The sequence below is a fragment of the Momordica charantia genome (assembly GCF_013281855.1).
Source record: "Momordica charantia cultivar OHB3-1 chromosome 8 unlocalized genomic scaffold, Mcharantia_2.0 BLBB01000008.1, whole genome shotgun sequence".
NCBI lineage: Eukaryota > Viridiplantae > Streptophyta > Magnoliopsida > Cucurbitales > Cucurbitaceae > Momordica > Momordica charantia.
The window spans coordinates 16,806,302-16,813,515 of record NW_028275166.1 but is presented as its reverse complement, the minus strand read 5'-3'; the positions used below and the strand labels follow the sequence as shown (position 1 = coordinate 16,813,515).

The window sequence follows — 7,214 nt, the reverse complement described above, 5'->3', positions numbered from 1 at the left end:
TTGGGTTGCTAGCCATTGAGGCCAATCTAAGTTTTCAGGTGCCCTTTTGCTATGACTGAAGCCCCACAGGCTTTTCCTCCGTCTCATGTTCCATAAAAGAAAAAAAAGAAAAGAAAAAGTGTTTAGTGATGGCAGCAAATACCTCGTACCTTGTAGTGATTTTGGGGACGTTATACTCATAGTGACTTCTCCCTTGTGCACATCCATTAAAGCTCGTCCTGTGGCTAGAAATGGCCTTCCCAAAATGATTGGTACTTCTTCATCTGCATCAAAATGAAGTACAATAAAGTCAGCAGGAAATAGAAATTTATCTACTTCTACTAACACATCCTAAATTTTCCGTTCTGGATTTGCAATAGACTGATCGGCTAGTTGTAGGGTGACTATTGCCAACCACACTTCTTGACAATGGCATTAGATTAATGCTCACTCCCAGATCGCATAGTGCTTGACCAATCTTGTGACCCCCAATAGACACTGTGATTGTGAAGCTCCCAAGGTCCTTCATTTTCTCAGGTATCTTACTAGTCAAAATTGTACTACATTCCTTGGTTAAGCACACTGTTTCGAATTCTTCCAGCCTATGCTTCTTAGTAAGAACATCTTTCAAATACTTCACATTTGTAGGCATCTGCTCTAAGGCTTCCACCAGTGGGATATTGTGTATTTGCTTAAGCACCTCAAGAAATCGCTTAAACTGCCGATCTTGGTTATTTTTTTGCAACCTTTTTGGGTAGGGTATTTTGGGAACATATTCTGTTGGGGTTGCTGGAGCAGTGGATTGTTTTGGATGCTTTAGCTTACCAACTGATCTGAACAAGGATGCTTCAGCATTGTCTGCCTTAAGCGTCTTACCCTCTTTGCTATTCTCACCAAACTTGTGCCCTCTGATTCTATGGTCTGTGTTCCACTGTTGTTTTTGTCTCTCAGCTACTCTGTATTATATCCTAAATTCGCGCTTGCTGACTCATCGGGTTGCGTGGCATGATTTCTTTCCTTGGAAATTTCTGGTCCGGCTATCTCTCCATCTTTATCTTCCTCTTGTTGATAATCAGGAGGTAGAGCTCAGCCACTTCGCAGTGTTAACGTCTTGCATTGCTCCTTGCCATCCCTTTTTAGCTGCTCTGTATCACTCGGAAGCACTCCCTTTGGCCTATTTTTCAATTATATTGCTAGCTGACCAATCTACACTTCCATATTCTATAAGGATGCTGTCTGACTCTTAAGTAATGCAGCTTGACTCTAAAGTACGCCTGATTTTCCCATAAGGGTAAAAAGAAACTAAATGGGTGCTGTTTTTTAACATTTTAAATATGGAAACCGTGATTTATGCTTGGTTTAGTGTCCAAAATCTTTCATTTTAAGTTATCTTATGTTATACATGCACATATGATTTTTTTACATCATTTAGAGTTGATTTCTAATGGAGATTACAATTTTGTGCAGAAAAATTCCGAGCTAAGCGCCTGGTGCTTTCCCCAATCCTGAGATTGCCCTTAATGTAAAACGCACGTTTTGGTGTGATTTGTAGCCTCCCCAAGCTCTGCCACGTGTATTCCAAGCAGTGAAAGTTGCCAATTCAACAACTAACCAACCAAAAGGTGTTTGAAATGGATGGCTCTCCACAAAGCTCTCAACCTCCTAACCACCTTGAAGTTCGTATAAATTCAACAGCTCATTCTCTTTATTCATCATCCCGGAGTGATCATTCAACTTTAGGCATTCCCTCTCAGCTTATTTACGTTTTTTCTTTTAAAGTTTTTGAGTTGTTACTGTTTTAAACCTTGCTTATTTCTAGTTCACCCTTTATTTCCAGCTTGTTAGTCTTGAATTGTAAGCTTTAATCTTGTTTAATTAAAATTCTAGCAAGTTCTTTGTTATTCATCTCTCTCTCATTCTCATTACGAAATTGTAATCACTCAACCTTGAGGAATGGACCGAGTATTCCTCCCCAATCTTGAAAGAGAATGGGTTAGGGTCATTCGGGTTATAACTATACCATTTTTAGCTTCTTTTAATCTTTTAATCATGTCGTCTACTTCCATCAACATTAAATTCTGTTTTTCCTTTATCATCATGAGCTAAATTTATTTTTCCCAAGCCCGGTTATGGATAGTTAACTAAAGTTTTTAAAATCCAACAAGGCAAAAGGCTTTTTTCTCCCCTTTTATCACATAGAGTTGTTTCTATAAGTTAAAACTTGATTTGGCCAATTAACGTTTTAACCAAGCATCAATACTGAAAGGGTTGATACGTTTTTACAACTTTACTGATTTAACTTTAGAGAGAAATACTTTAGACATAGAGATTTCGCTCGGGTAGCCTAGGCATAGGACCTCGACCTAAGGTTACGGTTGGTTTTTATTAGATTAAGTTCTTTTTTCTAATAGACATATTAGGAATGGACTTATACCTTCAAAACCACTTAGACATAAGAAAATGGCGAAGTAAAATCGAAGAAAATTTATGAGAGGCGTATGGCGCCTAGTTGGAAAATGCTTGCGTATTTTTAGCTAATTTGAAGTAATTGGACTGGGTTTATTGCATTGAGTTTTTAAATATTAGAACCAACATTATCCTTATCATTTGTTACCCTAAATTCAATTACAAAGTTAACGATCATTAACATTTCCTTTAAAAAGACTTCATTTGTCCCTGAGGATCGATACTCGGAATACTCATTCCGTTTTACTACTTGTGACGGGTGTACACTTGCGCTCTCACTCATTTTGAATCCAAAATTCCAAACAAGTTTTTGGCGCCGTTGCCGGGCACCAATTTGTTTTAGTCTTTTATTAATTTTTGGGATCGGTTTTTGTGATTGTCGTTTTTGTTCTCAAAACTTTTTTTTATATCCAACCTCGAAGGTCATTGATTAGTGCATGAGCACGGATTCATTTTTGTTGCCATTTGATCCTGAAATTGAGAGAACCTGTCATAGGTTAAGAAAAGAACAGAGATTCAGAAAACAGAGAGAAAAGCAAAAAAAGAAAGAAAAAGATAGAGATTTCGAAAATGAGAGTACTATCACAATTAAGGAAGATCCATCAGTCAATAACGTAAATGGTAATATGGGAGGGTAATGAAGAGGACAACAAAACTACAGGGATTTTAGCCATATCCAGATGGCGGATAATAGAGACGTAGCTGATTACGCTTGTTTACATGCGTAAAAAGAAGGTTTGTAGATGCTGTTTTTACAATGTTTCAGCTTTGTTTCGGATTTTTCTCGATCGTTTGAGTTCCAATTCATGCAAAATTCATATATTATGGTTTGTGGTTGGCTTATATTGTATTTATGACATTTTAGGACCATTTGGGAGTGCAAATTAATCAAAAGAAGCAAAAAGACGGAAAAACCATCATGGGAGGCGCCAGGCGCCTGGGAAGCCTGCAGAAAAACAGGTTTTCTTCCAACTTTGCCCTTAATGAAACGCGTCTTCCAATGCGTTTTGGTGGTTCCAACCGATGCATACGTGTAGAAGAAGTGTTCCACTATCAGTTTGAGCACGATTTGGTCAGTCAAAAGAGTTGGAAATGGGTGATTCACCATCGTTTTAGGACCTACCTAACCAATTCTGCACAGCTATAAATTCCAGCAACTTCTCCACCAAATTCATCAAGCCTTGCTTCCTTCTCTTGATCATTTTTAGTGTTTCTTTGTTGCTTTCTAAGTACTTTTGAGTTGCTTTCATTAGTTACTTTTGGTTTTTAAATCCCGAGCACTTTACATTCTTTTATTGAGCTTGTTTTGTTTCCATTTGTACTTAGTCATTTTTCTACTTATTCAAATATATAAAAGTCTAGCACTTTGCTTATTCTCTCTTTGCCTTTACTTTATTTTCAGTTAAGAGAGTTGTGTTTTTGGAGGAAAGAGCACGTGACACTCTCCCTTGCTTGAAAGAGAAGGGCGAAGCTCTCAATCCCGATAAAAACTCTCCATTAGATAACTTTTGTTTTTCACACATGCATTCCACATTCAACCATTTTACTTGCTGTATTTTCTTCAATATGTCTTTCTAAATTTCCGTCTCTAGCCCGGTTATGGATAGTTAGCCTTTTATGTCTAAAAAGGGTTGCTAAGAAGTAGTGTTTTTACTTTCCATTCATTGCTCAACATGTTTTCCCGAAAAGTTGGGATTTAGAGAAGGCCACTGTAAGTCTTAACAAGTCAATACTGAAAATGTTGCTTATTTGCATTGTTGAGTGATTAAACCGAGGAGAGGAGCGCCTTAGACATAAGGGTTCCGCTTAAGTAGCCTAGACATAGGACCTTAACCCGAGGTTGCGACTATTTCCATCCTAAAACTAAGATATATCTCATAATAGACATATTAGGGAATGTCTTAGGACTTTGAACTTGCTTAGACATAAGTAAAGTGAGAAGCGTAGTCGTTAGTTTCTAAAGTAAAATGCATATTATCCTTAGCATGTCCTTGATTCTTTGTTGGCTAACTTGAAGTAAATCGGGCTAGGTTTTATCATTATAAGTCCAAATCCCAAATCCAAAACCATTATTTGTGACCACTTCCCATTTTACAAGAATCACTCATTTCAACATTCACTATTCTTTAAAACTTCAGAGTTTGGAAATTATTTAGAAGTCCTTGAGGATCGATACTTGGATACTCCATCCATTTTATATTACTCTGACAGGTGTGCGCTTGCATCTATATAATTGTTACCACGCTTAGTGCGTGCGTTCAGCATAAACACCCAGTCAAGTTTTTGGCGCCGTTGCCGGGGACTTTAGTTTTAAAATTTATTTTCAAATTCTTTTAGTTTTTATTTTTGTGAATTGTTGTTGGGTGTAATTTCCATCCACCGTTTTTGTTCTATATTTTTGGTCGTTTATCTCACAAGGATAAGTTAAAGTGCATGAGCACAAGATCTTTTCTTCTACCCCTTGACCCTGAGATTGAGCGGACCCTTCGAAAAACTAGAAAGGAGCAAAGACTTCGAAAACAACTAGAAAAGCAAAAAGAGAGAGAAGGTGAAATCAGTCCTGAAAGTGAGGTAGAGAGTACAAACACATCAATGGCAGATATTCCACCTCGTGATCCGGTTGATCCACCTGCTGTTAACGGTAATATGAGGGATCATGCGAGAAATGATGAATTCAACCATATCCAGATGGCGGACAACAGAGACGTGGCAATGCGAGAATATGCCGCCACGGCTTTTCAGAACTTTGATTCAGGGATAGTCAACCGTATTCCAGCCCACGCAAACTTTGAGCTTAAACCAATGATGTTCCAAATGTTGCAGACAATTGGACATTTTGGAGGGCAGGAACATGAGGATCCACATGATCATCTGAAATCATTCATTCAAATTGCAAATGCATTTCGATTACCTGGTATAACAGACGATGCTCTGAGACTAACACTTTTTCCATTTTCTTTGAAGGACCAAGCTAGAGCATGGCTCAATGCATTTCCACCGGGATCCATCACCACATGGGGGTCGTTAGTGGAGAAGTTCTTAACAAAATTCTTCCCACCTACTCGCCACGCTGATATCAGAGAGGAGATCATCTCCTTTAGACAGTATGATCGTGAACCTGTTCACGAGGCGTGGGAGAGATTTAAAGAACTAATCAGGAAATGTCCGAACCATGGCTTGCCGGCATGCATCCAGATAGAACATTTCTTTAGAGGCTTAGATCATCCTACTAAGATGATGCTAAACAATGCTGCCAACGGAGCCTTTACAAAGAAGACATTCAACGAGATAGTTGACATCCTAAATGACTTAGCTTCACACAACGAACTATGGTGTTTGCAAAGATCTAGGGCAGCACCAAAGAAGCAAGATCCAGCTGGAGTTTTGGCTCTGGACATTGCGACCTCGATGCAAAAAGAGATGGTTACAATGAACCAGAGGCTGAAAGAGATGGCATTGGGAATAAAAAATCCATTAGCCACGCCGATACAACCTGTGCAGTCGGATTATTGCACTCCTGCCCCTGTTTGCCAAGTCAACGATCTCATTTGTTCATTTTGCAGTGAAAACCATATTTATGATAATTGTCCACATAACCCTGCTTCTGTTTTTTATGTAGGACATGGGAACAATAGGAACTTTAACCCATATTCGAACACCTACAACCCAGGTTGGAGGCACCACCCTAATTTCTCATGGGGAGGACAAGGAGGTTCAAGCGGTTTTAATCAAGGGCAGAGCCAGCAGAACAAGCAGCCCTATGTTCCACCTACACAACAATACATCCCACCACCGCAACAGCAGTACAATCAGAGAACACAGACTCCACCAGTTCAAAATAACAACTCAAATCTTGAGAATATGATGAAGGAGTACATGGCCCGAACCGACGCAGTGATACAATCCCAAGCGGCATCAATGAGGAATTTCGAGACCCAATTGGGACAGCTCGCCAATGAATTGAAGAATAGACCACAAGGTTCTTTTCCAGGCCATACTGAATTACCAAGACGAGAAGGGAAAGAACACTGCAAAGCTGTCACCCTTAGGAGTGGACTGGCATATGATGGACCAACAATGCCAACAACAGATGTACAGATTCCGTCCACTGAACCAACTGTAAAGATACCAGAAAATCCAACAACACCAGAAAAAGAAAATATTAGAAAAGGTAATGAGGACACCCCGAGTGTTCCTCCACAGGTACAGCCTTCTTTTACCCCTACTCCCCCGTTTCCACAAAGATTAGTTAAGAAAAATAATGATTCCCAGTTTAGAAAATTTTTAGATATTTTAAAACAACTGCATATAAATATACCATTAGTAGATGCTCTAGAACAGATGCCAAATTATGCTAAGTTTTTGAAATATATAGTTTCTAGGAAGAAAAAAATAGGAAAGCATGAACTGGTAGCCATGACAAAATGTAGTAGTGAAGCTGTAGGCAGCCCGCTACCCATGAAATGTAATGATCCTGGCAGTTTTACCATTCCATGTTCCATAGGAGGAAAAAACTTAGGTAGGGCATTATGTGATCTAGGCGCTAGCATTAATCTTATGCCATTATCAGTTTTCAAATCTTTAGGCATAGGAGAAGCTAGACCTACTACGGTTACCCTCCAACTAGCAGATAGATCTATCATAAGACCTGAGGGAAAGATAGAAGATGTTTTAGTCCAGGTGGACAAATTCATTTTCCCTGCGGACTTTATCATTCTAGATTGCGAGGCAGACTTAGACGTTCCCATTATTTTGGGAAGACCATTTCT

At 39.0% G+C, this 7,214-nt stretch overlaps 1 non-coding gene across 1 annotated transcript; it reads right to left on the bottom strand.

Annotated features, from left to right (window-relative positions):
* Nucleotides 1-5,517: 5,517 nt before the first annotated feature.
* On the bottom strand, nt 5,518-5,624 carry LOC148209649 (small nucleolar RNA R71). Its single transcript, XR_015793385.1, has one exon. It is a non-coding gene; the product is annotated as a small nucleolar RNA R71 (small nucleolar RNA).
* Nucleotides 5,625-7,214: the final 1,590 nt, after the last annotated feature.